Genomic DNA, 14,375 nt, shown 5'->3' with positions numbered 1-14,375 from the left:
GAAATTACGATAAAAGACATTGAAGAATCAATAAAGTCCTTAAAAAATGGAAAGTCGGCAGGACCCGATGGACTAAATTCGGAATTTTATAAAAAATTTTATGACTTGCTTTCCCCACGCCTACAGACAATGTACAAATATGCTTATACTCAACAGAAACTCCCAGAAACTCTAAATGAATCAACAATCATACTTATACCAAAAACGGACAAGGATCTTGAAGACCCAGGTTCATACAGAGCTATAGCCCTCTTAAATACTGATCAGAAAATATTAACTAAGATTCTATCTAATAGATTGAGCTTAGTGATCAGTAAATTAATACATCCTGACCAAACAGGGTTTATCCCCAAACGGTATTCATTTTTTAATCTGAGAAGATTATTTAATATTATATACTCCAATAGAATCCCCAACGCAGAGCTAGCAATTATCTCGTTAGATGCTGAAAAAGCATTTGACCAGGTAGAATGGCCATATTTATTTTCGGTGATGGAAAAATTTCAACTAGGAGAGAAGTACTGTACATGGGTTAAATTGTTATATTCTAACCCAACAGCTAGAATATTAACAAACAAAATGTTATCAACTAAATTTAATCTCTCTAGAGGCTGTAGACAAGGATGTTCACTATCCCCACTATTATTTGCTCTTGCAATTGAACCCCTAGCAGAAAGCGTTAGAAACCATCCAGGAATATTTGGATACAATACTAGAGACACAAGGAATAAAATCTCCTTATATGCAGATGATATACTAATATATATTACAAAATTAGAAACTAGTATTCCAAACCTATTAAATCTAATAACTCAATTTGGTCAGTTTTCGGGATATAGAATCAATTGGAATAAAAGCGAAATCATGCCAATAACAAAATTTAATTTACATACAATACAACAATCCCCTTTTAAAATAGTTAAAGATAAATTTAAATACTTAGGAATCTGGGTAACTAAGACATATACCTCTTTATTTAAACTAAATTTCCCACCCTTACTGAATAAACTACATAAGAATATTCAATACTGGAAAACACTCCCCATTTCAATGCTTGGGAGAATTAATGCTATAAAAATGATTTTTTTACCGCAACTACTGTACCTACTTCAATTAATTCCGATATATATCCCAAAAACTTTTTTCAAAAAAGTCGACTCCATTGTTACAAGTTTTGTCTGGGATTATAAGAATCATAGAATAAGTATTGCCATGGCTGGGTTCAATATTTTGGTGAATAATCTTGGGCTGAAGTTCGCCCATAGCGCAATACTTTGTACCATCCAGATAAATTTTAGGTATCTGCGATGATCCTTGTATATGGGTACTAGATAGTAAGCATCTTTAAGATAAATGCTTGCCATGAAGTGTCCTTTGGAATTCAGTTGTTTGGCAGTAACATATGTCTCCATTTTGAAATGTATATACTTAACAAATTTGTTTAGTGATGTTAAGTCAATGATGATGCGACAGCCACCATCTTTTTTGGTTTTAGTGAATATATTCGATACAAATTCCAAAGGTTCATGTTTGGTCTTTTCGATGACCCCCTTTGTGATAAGTCTCACCAGTTCAGCTTGTCCCTCACGTTTCTCTTTGACGGAGGGAGAAATACCCTTTGGGGCCATTGTTGAACTGGCGGCGTTTTTTTTGACATGAATTGTATTTTATATCCTCTAATGCTGTTGAGTATATACTTGTCACTCGTGACCATACCCCATGCTTCTTTAAACAAGTGTAATCTCCCCCCTGTTAATAAAGCACCCTTATTCTCTATATGCTGGTAGGGACCAGACCCACCTACCTCCATGGTTATTGGCGATTCTGCTTCTTCATTTTCCTGAAGATTTTGTTCTGACGTGCTGGCGATGTTGGGGGGAGGCGCATTTTCCAGAGGGTCCGCTGCGGGCCCTGATCTAAAAAGATCTTTGGGGATAATGCGCGGACCCCAAGCGTTCACCAGTCCCATATTGCGGCCGTCGACTGGTGGATGCCGTGGGGTGCTGCCGCTTGGGTATCGGAGGTCTTGGTTTGCTCGTCCCGGGGCCTGCCCTCATTAGGCCGAAGGTTTTTGATGCTTCCTGCATCTCCTTCAGTTTTTTATTGAAATCTTTCCCAAATAGCAGCGCGTCCGTCTCCGCAGCTGGGGCTTTACACAAGCCAGCAAATTTGGGATTGAGGGCAGGTCTTATGTTTCCCTCCGGAGATTGTTGATCTCAAATTGTGTGGTATACATTAATGCCAGCACATCCTGCTGGCAGGTATCCATCTCCGTGGTCTCCACGGAACGAGCAAAGGCTGTGATGGCCGACGTCAGGAGCCTTAGGATCCGCTGTAGCTTGAGTTCTTGGGTCCGGATGTGTGACCCACATGCCCCCAGATTTGGCTGTTGACACTTTTTACTTTGAGGGCCTCACCGTTTTCTGGTGCTGTGTTGTTTCAGCACCTCAGCGAGCACCTTTTCCAGTAATGGTTGATGCTGGCCGCCATTCTTGGTTCCAGCGGTGCTCCAGCCCGTGGGGTTGCTACAAGCGGTCCATCACACCCAACAGCTCTTCATGTTCCTGCACCCCTGGCATACTCCCGAATTCGTCCGCCTGCCCCTGTTCCAGACCAGCCCAGCCCTGGTCACCAATGCTAGCCTCCAGTAATGAGGGAGCAGAGGGCAGTGTACAGAACACTGTGGAGGGGGTGCCTGACCTCCCTCCGCGAGAGCGCTCTTTCTGCGCATCTCGCTGGAGCTGCTCCAATTGCTGTTGGATGCAGCTCAGGCGGCTGTCTCTCCTCCATTTAGGTGGAGACATGTCCCCGTCCGACGAATCGGACGCCACCGGCCGGATGCCTGTTCGGATGGCTAGACATCCAGCCCGCAGTTCAGGCACTAGCGGGACTGGGCTCGGCGCGGTGATGGGGATAGCGGAGCGCCCGGTAATTGTTCCTACCGCCTTCTTGTGGAGCTTTTGTGCCTTGTAGTAGCGAGAGCGCCCCTCAAGCAGCGCGTCTCGCAGGCACCTGCTCCGTGAGCCGCTCCAGCGGCTCAGGCGGCTCTCTCTCCCCCCGTGCGGGTGGAGAGACATCCCGTCCGACATCGGGAACACTTGCCGGATGCCTCTCGAGTGGCTATGCATCCAGCCCGCTGCTCAGGTACTAGCGGGCTGGCCTCGGCACGGTGTCGGGGAATTACGGAACACCGGGTAACGCTCCTACCGCCTGTTGCTGCCCCCCTCCCCGACGGGAAGACGTTCCTCCTTGAACGGGGGACAGTTTTGTTCCAGAGCCTTTTTCTCTGCCTGTAAAAAACACAAGCAGAAAAAGGCTCACCTGTAAAAGAAAACCCGACCTCAGGGTACTCACCTGACGGTCCGGTTCATTCTGTAGCGGGAGAGCCTAACTCCCGTGGCAGGCCGCTGTTGCACTGCTGGCGTAATGCCGCGCCTGCGCACTGAGCGGGTTCTTCACGCAGTCACTCACGTGACTCCGAAGTAAAATTACAAATTGTATCTTTACTCTGAGAAGCATTCAGATCTGTAAATATTATCTTTTCAAGTAGATAGACACAAAACTCTGGACAGGCAACATCTCTGGAGCAAAAGTCTTGGACTTCTTCAGGGTCTGAAGGGTCTGAAGGAATAGCACCACCCATTCCTTCGCTCCAGAGATACTGACTGTCCTGCTGAGTTACTGAATCATTTTGTGTGTATCTTTAGTGTAAACCAGCATCTGCAATTCCTTCCTACACTTACCCTTACAAGTGCTATTTGGACACTCACTTCTAATATCTTGTTTTGGGTGACTCTTGCAGAGAATTGGATCAATTTGGTTAATAACTCATATCTTTTCTTTCCTGTTAGTCTTAATATACTTATATTTTTTGATGAATACTTTGTATATTGCATAAGGAAAAATCCTGGAATTATTTTAATATCTGTGATACCGTTTGTAACTGTTTAATAATTTCTAATATGCGTGAAGCAGACACCTGTAAGTAACGTCTGAAGAAGGGTCCAGACCCAAAACGTCACCTATTCCTTTTTTCCAAAGATGCTGTCTGACCCGCTGAGTTGCTCCAGCACTTTGTGTCTACCTTCATAGTAAACCAGCATCTGCAGTTCCTGTAAGTTTAGATTCAATATCAATTCTTATTTAAGAAATGGAGGGAAAATTGACCATCAAAGTCATATGACAATAGGAACAGTCATACTGTTTTGGTACGATAATTGTATCAGAATATTGGGAATATAACTAATGGGATGCCATGCGGACCGGTCATTAGCTGTTCATCATTGCCTGCAAGTGTAGACTTAAGCAGAGGTCACCAGAATTTGCGGTCACACCAAGGTGACATAAATGGGGTCACTGACAATGAAGAGCAAGTTTATCAGATGCTATGTCATCTAGATAAATTGTAACATTACACTGAGGAATGACAAATTATCTTCAACATTGACAAGTGAAGATTGATGAAACGAGGAAAAGGGACTAAATATTGAAACTGTTAAGTAAATAGGTACATGGAAATACATTGGGGATAAGGATGGACAAGTTACACGTAGACCATGGAGCAGTACAACACAGGAACATGCCCGCAATGTCCAGACCACATGTGATGCCAAGTTAAACTAATCTTTGCCAGCATGTAATCCGGTTACCAATTAGTTGAAACCATTGTATACAACAGAAAGCAGGTCCCGATTGGGATGTTAGTAATAGAACGCAACTTGCAGGATAGATCCTGAGTTTATATAGAGGACAGTCTCATTGTACTGTACTAGAGGTTGACCATTTTACTGGGAAAGATGCTTTGGCCATCTCTCTTGGACCTAGTACTAAATAACTAAAGAATCAACCAATCTAAAACCATTTGAATTAGACAAAGCTGACAACAGATCTTATTGAAATAGTGGAGGTTGATAAATTAACTCTTGAAAATCTGCTTTCATGATTTGTTAATCATGAAAGCATTGTTCCGGAAGTGGCGGCGCTGTTGAACGGCTGCGGCTCGCCTGCAGTCCGTCTGTTTTTACTTTTGTTGTTGTTTTTTTGTCTTGTTCAGTTAAATATTTGGTTATTAGGTTGTGTTATGTGGGGGGGGGGGGGGGGGGGGGGGGGGGGGGGATGCTGAAACATGGTTTTCTGTCTCTCCCTTTGGAAAAAGATTGGTGCCTGGTGAACTCACTGTGGTGGATGTTAATTTGTGTTTATTGTGTGTTTTGTTGTTTATTATTATATGTATGGCTGCAGGCAACAACATTTCGTTCAGACAGAAAGGTCTGAATGACAAATAAATGATCTAAGTCTAAGTCTAAGTCTAAGTTAATGACAGTGGGGAGCCACTTGATAAATATTATGTCAGGGAAGGAATAATTCATAAAAAAATGTGGTCATTGACAATGAAGAGAGCAGGTTTATCATATGTCATGTATTTATCTAGATACATTGTAACATTACACTGAGAGATCACGAATTAACGTGTTAACTTAGGCTGGATTAAAACAGTGGTATTTCTTAACTAGTATTTAAAAAGACGTTGGTTAATAGCAACTGCGGAGAGATGTAAGTGCTGGCCAGATGGACTCAGTTGCTTTTTCTTGTGCATTCTCCTTACTAATGTTTTGCAACAATGGAGATTAACAGCCTTTATCTCATTAACACAACAATGTCATATATCATAAGAATAAAGGCACAGTGGTAGAATGAATGAATGAATAAGTTTATTGGCCAAGTATGTACACATACAAGGAATTTGCCTTGGTGCTCCGCTCACAAGTAACAACACGACATACAGTAAACAATTAAGAATAAAACATAAAATGTTAAAACATTAAGAATAAAACATTATAGTTGAAACATGTGAATGAAATAAAATACCAGAACAAAAGGAGGCTACAGACTTTTGGTTATCGAGTAGAGCTACTGCTCGTGGGAAAAAAAAGCTGTTTTTTATGTCTGGCTGTGGTGGTTTTGACAGAGGGAAGTGCTTCAAAGAGTTTGTGGCCAGGGTGAGAGGGGTCAGAGATGATCTTACCCACTCGCTTCCTGGCCCTTGCAGTGTACAGTTCGTCAATGGGGGGAAGGTTAGCAGCCAACAACCTTCTCAGCTGATCGAATGATTCGCTGCAGCATCCGGATGTCGTGCTTGGTGGCTGAGCCAAACCAGACCATGATGGAGAAGTTGAGGACAGACTCTCCGATGGCAGTATAGAATTGGACCATCATTGCCTGTGGCAGATTGTGTTTCCTCAGCTGCCGCAGGAAGTACATCTGAGGAACAGCACCTCATATTCCACTTGGGGAGTCTGCATCCTGAGGGCATGAACATTGAATTCTCCCAATTTTGTTAGCCCTTGCTGTCTCCTCCCCCTCCTTTCTCTCCCTCAGCCATCGGGCTCCTCCTCCTCCTTTTTCCTTTCTTCTCCCCGCCCCCCCCCCCCTCCCCCCACCCCCCATCAGTCTGAAGGAGGGTTTTGGTCCGAAACGTTGCCTATTTCCTTCGCTCCATAGATGCTGCTGCACCCGCTGAGTTTCTCCATCATTTTGTGTACCTTCGATTTTCTAGCATCTGCAGTTCCTTCTTAAACACTCTGTTGGACCTTTTTGACTGTGGCATCGATGGTAGCCCCCCATTTAAGGTCCTTGGAGATGATGGTTCCAAAGAACTTAAAATACTCCACAGATGTGACTGTGGTGTTGCTGATGGTGTGTGGGGGGAGGGGAGTGGGAGCTCTCCTAAAATTGCCTTCGGTAAAATTATTGTCCCTAGAGTGTGTAAGATGGTGTTAGTGTGTAGGGATTGCTGGTCAGCGTGGACTCGGTGGGCCAAAGGGCCTGTTTCTGTGCTGTCTCTTTAAAGTAGTCTATAAACAAAACTACATTTAGAAGTGATAACACTGGTAGACCCATGATAGAAGAACATAGAGTCGCAGCTAATTGAAGCCAAAGAGAAGGCAACAGGCCTTTCGGCCCACCGAGTCCGCACCGCCCAGCGATCCCCGCACATTAACACTATCCTACACACAATAGGGACAGTGTAACATGTACACCAAGTCAATAAACTTACAAACCTGTACGTCTTTGCAGTATGGGAGGCAACCAAAGATCTTGGAGAAAACCCACGCGGTCACGGGGAGAACTTACAAAATCTGTACAGACAGCACCCATAGGCGGGGTCGAACCCGGGACTCTGGCGCTGTAAGCACTGTAAGGCAGCAACTCTACCGCTGCGCCATCGTGCCGCCCTGTCCTGTCTTGTCCAATAATTTAGCAGTGAACATTAGCACTGGTATCAAAACAAAAAGCAAACCCAAAATTCTGTTCAGTTCTTCAAACAATAAAAGTGACTGGTTATGTCTGGAAGTTTGCAAAGGCTATAATTCCAAATAATGGCAGACTGCAAACCGGGAAAATATTATCTCTGAACAAATGTTAGGACATGATGGTGCTCCAGGAGTTATCCAGACATAAGGGAAGTTCTTGCATTCAACAATTCACACCCTTAGAAAATATGCTTAGGTTGTCATATACAAATTAAATGGGTAAAACTGATGACAGTTATGGCCACAAAAAGCTGGAGTAACTCAGCGAGACAGGCAGCATCTCTGGAGAGTAAGGAACGTGTGACGTTTCGGGATGAGACCCTTCTTCAGGCTCGACCCGAAACGTCACCCATTCCTTCTCTCCAGAGATGAAACGTCACCCTTCTGAAGAAGGTTCTCGACCCGAAACGTCACCCATTCCTTCTCTCCAGAGATGAAACGTCACCCATTCCTACTCTCCAGAGATAAAACATCACCCCCTACTGTCCAGAGATGAAACGTCACCCTTCTGAAGAAGGTTCTTGACCCGAAACGTCACCCATTCCTTCTCTCCAGAGATGAAACGTCACCCATTCTTTCTGTCCAGAGATGCTGCCTGTCCCGCTGAGTTACTCCAGCCTTTTGTTATCCATCTTCGGTTTAAACCAGCATCTGCAGTTCCTTCCTACACAATTACAGCCACATTCCATCAGTATTTGTTGAAACATAAATAAAGAAGGCCAAAGAAAGAACCAAAAAATATATACAGGACTTGACAAGTTTCTGATCAAGCAAAAGATGAAAAAGACTTGTTGGGTTTCCGCAATAGATATCAGAAGCACAGAGAGGAAAGCTTTGCTATGGCTGTGAAACATAAGGAAATGACTGGTCTCTTCTTCGATATCCAGAAGCAATCCATACTGTGCATCAGACATTAACAGTGTTAAAGATGGACTGCAATCAACACAGAGCTCACTGCAAGGACCTGCTAATGAATGCTACCGGCACAAGTGAAGGATTCTAATTCCAGGAACCCACAGCAGCCTGCAGCAAATCAGTATCCTACTGGGAGGCTGGACTCCGAGTGCATTAGTGAACCTGAAACTAATAGGGAGTTATTTTAAAAAGCACTCTGAGCAGAAAGATGAATAGAAATTTAATATTAAATATATTCATAATAAGCAACTAAACACGCCAGCATTGAAATGCCTGTCTGTCCCTTCACAATGTAGTGTTGGACATGTAAAGTAACTTGCCATTACATGGGCAATGATGTTTGCCCATGGCATTCCCTGTAGTTCAAAGATGTATCCTTCTGAAGGATTTCCACTGACTGTAAAAGCTGGTGTAAGCGCAAACGGGCGTGCTCAGTCTAGTTTACTTAGAGATACAGACTTCTTTAGTCAGCGGGTAGGTCGTTAATCTGTGGAACTCATTGCCACAGAGGGCTGTGGAGGTCAAGTCAGTGAATATTTTTAATGCAGAGATAGACAAATTCTTGATTAGAACGGGTGTCAGGGTTATGGGATTAGGAGGCAGAGATCAGCCATGATTGAACACTGAAGACTTGATGGGCCGAATGGTCTAATTCTACTCGTAAAACTTGTGAACTTGTGAATTGTGATACAGCATGGAAACAGGCTCTTCGGCCCATCGAGTCCGTGCCGACTATCGATCACCCCCACATTCAAAACTAGTTCTGTGTTATCTCACACCCCACACATTTGGGGTGATTTTACAGAGGCCAATTAACCTACGTGCCCGCCGTCTTTGGGATGTGGGAGTAAAGTGGAGAGCGCCATTCGGTCATAGGGAGAAGGTGCAAACTCCACACAGACAGCACCCCAGGTCGGGATCAAACCCAGGTCTCTGGCGCTGAATGGCTTGTTGTTAAAATTATTTCTCAGCAAGGCATCCAAACCAGTTCTTCAATGCCAGGATATAGTCATTGCTGGGTATTCAAATGCATTGGTGTTATCTCTTTGGAAGCATGACTTCATCTGCTTTGTTAAAGTAAAATGTTTATTTTAGTTAAGGCCTATGAATGCAAATCTGTGGCATTATGGGCATGGAGTCAATTCCTTACACTCACTTCAGGAACCGTAGTAGAGTGCAAAAAATAGCTATCTGACAGGTTCCACAAACAGGAGGCTAAGGTGATAACATGGAAATAAGGAAGATTAATATATGATCCATGTAAATGTGCTGTTATGGTTTGCTTTTTAACACTGGGTGATGCTTGAGAGGGGGTGTCGTTATCCCACTCAACTGCATGTTCATGAAACGCTCATAAACGTTTTGTGAAATGATAAGCTGTTAGGCAAAGCTTCTGTCTGATGGGTGAAATGGTCGCAGTGTTTGGTGTGTTGACCGATGCTCAGCTTCCGACAAGCATCATTATCACAAAACTTACGGTACCACGGCGGCATTAGGCGGCACTGTGGCGCAGCGACAGAGTTGCTGCCTTACAGCGCCAGAGTCCCGTGTTCGATCCTGATTATGTTTACTTTCTGTATGGAGTTTGTACGTTCTCCCCGTGACCTGCGTGGGTTTTCCCCGAATGCTCCGGTTTACTCCCACACTCCAATGATATACAGGTTTGTAGGCTAATTGGCTAAGTAAAATTGTAGATTGTCCCTAGTGTGTGTAGGATAGTGTTAATGTGCGGGGATCACTGGTCAGCGCAGACTCAGTGGGCCGAAGTGCCTGTTTCCTGCTGTATCTCTAAGCTAAACTAAACTGAACTGAACTAATCATGTTTGGCCAAATAGGTTTTAGGTTTTAGAGATGAAGCATGAATACAGGCCCTTTGGCCCACCGAGTCCATCCTGACCATCGACCACCTGTTGCGAGCAGTTCTATGTTATCACACTATCTCATCCACTCCTTACACACTAGACGCGATGTACAGAGGCCAAATAACCTACAGACCCACACGTCTTTGGGATGCATGACGAAATCGGCGGGAAACCCACGTGGTCACAGGAAGAACGTGCAAACTCCACATGTACTGCACTCAGGTCTCTGGCGCTGTGAGGCAGCAACTCTACCAGCTACGCCACTGTGCCACCCACACAGTACTGAAGTAGTGCTGCATTGATAGAGTTGCTGACTTTTGAGGCTCCTTGCACTCTCTTGTTTGCATGTTAAACACCCCCATGGCTTGTCTGAAGCACTGACTGATGGGGGAGGGGAGAGTTCTGTTTGCACCATGATTAACGCTTGTTCTTCAACATTAATTTTAATTGCCATGTTTGACATATACTATTACCCAGTTTTCCATACAATAGAGGCTACAGTCTATAAAGTAGTTGGAGGTTACAGAAAGCTCCACAAAAATGTGTTGTATTAAGAGAAACATAGAAAATAGGTGCAGGAGGAGGCCATTCGGCCCTTCGAGCCAGCACAGCCATTCATTGTGATCATGGCTGATCGTCCCCAATCAATAACCCGTGCCTGCCTTCTCCTCATATCCCTTGATTCCACTAGCCCCTAGAGCTCTATCTAATTCTCTCTTAAATCCATCCAGTGATTTGGCCACCACTGCCCTCTGTGGCAGGGAATTCCATAAATTCACAACTCTCTGGGTGAAAAAGTTTTTTCTCACCTCAGTCTTAAATGGCCTCCACTTTATTCTAAGACTGTGGCCCCTGGTTCTGGACTCGCCAAACATTGGGAACATTTTTTCCTGCATCTAGCTTGTCCAGTCCTTCTGTAAATTTTACATACACCTTTTTATTTAAAGAATGCCCTGTCCTTACTAAGGTCTGTAGTTAAATGCACCCATTTCCATCCCTTCACTTTAGACTTGTGCCCGTTCCTGTTGCATTTCCACGCATCTGGCCTCATGAACCGCGCAGCCGCAGCTGACTCACCAACGCAGCAGTTATTGCGGCATTGCCAGCTGCATCTCCCGTGGTGCAGGAGGCAGCGTCCACTTAGTTTAGTTTAGCACAGAGATGCAGTGCGGAAACAGGCCCTTCGGCCCACCGAGTCCGCACTGACCAGCGATCCCCACGCATTAACACTATTCTACACACACTAGGAACAATTTGCAATCTTTACCGAAGCCATTTAATCTACAAACCTGTACGTCTTTGGAGTGTGGGAGGAAAACGGAGCACCCGGGGAAAACTCACGCAGGTAACGGGGGGAACGTACAAACTCTGATTCGACAGCACCCGTTGTCGGAATCGAACCCCTGACTCTGGTGCTGTAAGGCAGCAACTCTACCGCTGTGCCACCGTGCCGGCTCCTACTTGGAGCCTGAATGTTCCTCACATTAATCTGTGTGGCCTACAATTACAAAAAAGAATCCACTGGTGCGAAAACAAACTTAATGTATGGATAGGAGTTAAAATTGTCAAAATCAATAGCATAAATGGGACATCTTGGTCAGCATGGACAAGTTGGCCGAAGGGCCTGTTTCCATGCTATGTCACTCTATGCCTCTATGTGCTTGGTGCAGCAAGAAGGACACTATTGCCCTGCAACTCTTGTCATTCTCTCTGATCTTTATTCATGTGATAATGTGCTGGCCTAGTTTTGCAAGGTGTTCACACTTAACTGATCCATTCTTTGCTTTAGTGTGCCGTTCTTCCAGTAATAATATTTAGTTTTGGGAAGACTGATGAGGGACAACAGCTTTGGTCAACTCACTACTGATGTTCATTGACCATCCCACCTCTACAAACAGCAAATTGAATGCTGGAAATAGTACTTATCTATATTTCTGCCTTCTATGATAATTCTCGCACATCCTGGCCTGAACTCTTCTGGGCTCTTGAATGCCTTCATTCTTGATATAATTAGTCATAGTCATACAGTCTGAAGAAGGACCCCGACCAGAAAACGGCACGTATCCATATTTTCCAGGGACACTGCCTGTCCCGCTGAATGACTCCAGCATTTTGTATCTTTTCTTGGTAAACCAGCATCTGCACTTCCTTGTTTCTACATATGGCACGGAAACAGGTCCTTTGTTTGGACAGGCTAGATGCAGGAAGATTGTTCCCGATGTTGGGGAAGTCCAGAACAAGGGGTCACAGTTTAAGGGTAAAGGGGAAATCTTTTAGGACTGAGATGAGAAAAACATTTTTTACACAGAGAGTGGTGAATCTCTGGAATTCTCTGCCACAGAATGTAGTTGAGGCCCGTTCATTGGCTATATTTAAGAGGGAGTTAGATGTGGCCCTTGTGGCTAAAGGGATCAGGGGGTATGGAGAGAAGGCAGGTACAGGATACTGAGTTGGATGATCAGCCATGATCATATTGAATGGCGGTGCAGGCTCGAAGGGCCGAATGGCCTACTCCTGCACCTAATGTCTATGTTTCTATGTTTCTATGTTTGGCCTACTTGTCCATGCTGACCAAGGCACCCCATCTACACTAGTCCCACCTGCCTGCGTTTGGCCCACATCCCTCTAACCCTTTCCTATCGATGAATATATGGAATTCTGGAAGTGATCACTATGAAAGAAGAGCGTGTCTTTAACAAAGGTTTTTGTGAGGAAACATTGAAGAATGTATTCAAGTGAGAATTAGATATAGCTCTTAGGGCTAACGGGATCAAGGGATATGAGGAGAAAGCAACAAAGGGTTACTGATTTTGGATAATCAGCCATGATCATATAAAATGGCGGTGCTGGCTCAATGGGCCAAATGGCCTACTCTTGCACCTATTTTCTGTTTCTATGTTAATTCATCGTCATAGAAATGAGTGCTGTAATTTCAACATATCAGACTGACTACATAATCATTTGTCACCATTGAGTAATGTTTCATCTCACTCAGCAAGAGTCAAACAATCTTCCCTAAAAAAGGAACAAATAATTTTCCTTCCAAAATTCTACACGTGTTTTTAACATCCTGCAGTGCATTTTTAGCTCCAGTGTTTAACAAAATCTATCTGTTACAGAATTTATAGTCATAAAGGAACGTTCCCACTACAGTGGAAAAAATAACATCAGCCTCTAGTAAAAGCTCTGAAGTTGCCAATAGTGGGATGAAGTGTATCCAGAAAGCTTATGATAGACATCACCAGAATTTAAAAAAAAAGTTGTGCTGCACACTTGTGGCCTTTCTTATCAATAATTTCAGTTAGCTTGGAACTTTGCATGAAAAAATGTAAATGCGCAAACAAAACTGCTATGATTAATAAATATGCAAATACGAAACAAATGTCTCTGTGGCCAGCGGACCGATCTGATCTTAAGAGCTGCAAAATCTTCTACTGCCCCCTTCTGGTGCTTGATCATCTAAAGACACAAGGGCTGTTCGCTTCATCGCAGCATGGATCTGAGACAGAGGGAGAAAAAGCCTTTTCTTTCTTGGTCGTTGGTGCCGGCTCTGATTTGTTCTGAACCTATTCATACTCTCTAGTTTCCCTCTCCCCTGACTCTCAGTCTGAAGTAGGGCCTTGACCCGAAACGTCCCCTATTCCTTTTCTCCAGAGATGCTGCCTGACCCGCTGAGTTACCCCAGCATTTTGTGCCTATCTTCCAGAGAAATATACCCCTCCGCTTTTGTTTATTAAAATCATGGAGATCGTTTACAAGTTGCTGGCAACAGTTCGAAATACTTTTCCACTTTCAACAAAGTGGACCTGTTGCGATCACAAGTTTTAAGACGCCCATAAAGGGCATACAAATTTGCTTTTTTTTAAACTATGCTGTGTACTTTGGCAGTCACAGCACCATACACAGTGTAGGTCGCACCTAATGATTCAACCCTGCTTGTGACTTAGTTGTAGCGTGCTGCAGTTGGATTTTGTGATACCTTCCACCTGTAGCTGAGATGACTGAAGTTGCTCATATTTGTCACTTTTCAAGTTGCTGTGAGTCTCCTGAAATAACAGACAGGTGAAAAAACTGGCGAATGTCTCTGTGCAAAATCTACAGAGTTCACGTTTTCTTCACATCCTTTTCTCCAGTGAGACAACAAAACACTAAAAAAACGATAGTTCTAGGCTATATCCCAACATTAAAAATTAAACTCCTGCCCTAATCAAGATGGCAGACAGCCTCAATTAAGGTGATCATGTTTCCACGAGTAATCAAAATGTATTTATATTTCATGATTGGA

This window comes from Amblyraja radiata, chromosome 18, assembly GCF_010909765.2.
Source record: "Amblyraja radiata isolate CabotCenter1 chromosome 18, sAmbRad1.1.pri, whole genome shotgun sequence".
In the NCBI taxonomy this organism is placed as follows: Eukaryota; Metazoa; Chordata; class Chondrichthyes; order Rajiformes; family Rajidae; genus Amblyraja; species Amblyraja radiata.
This window is presented reverse-complemented; position numbering follows the sequence as displayed.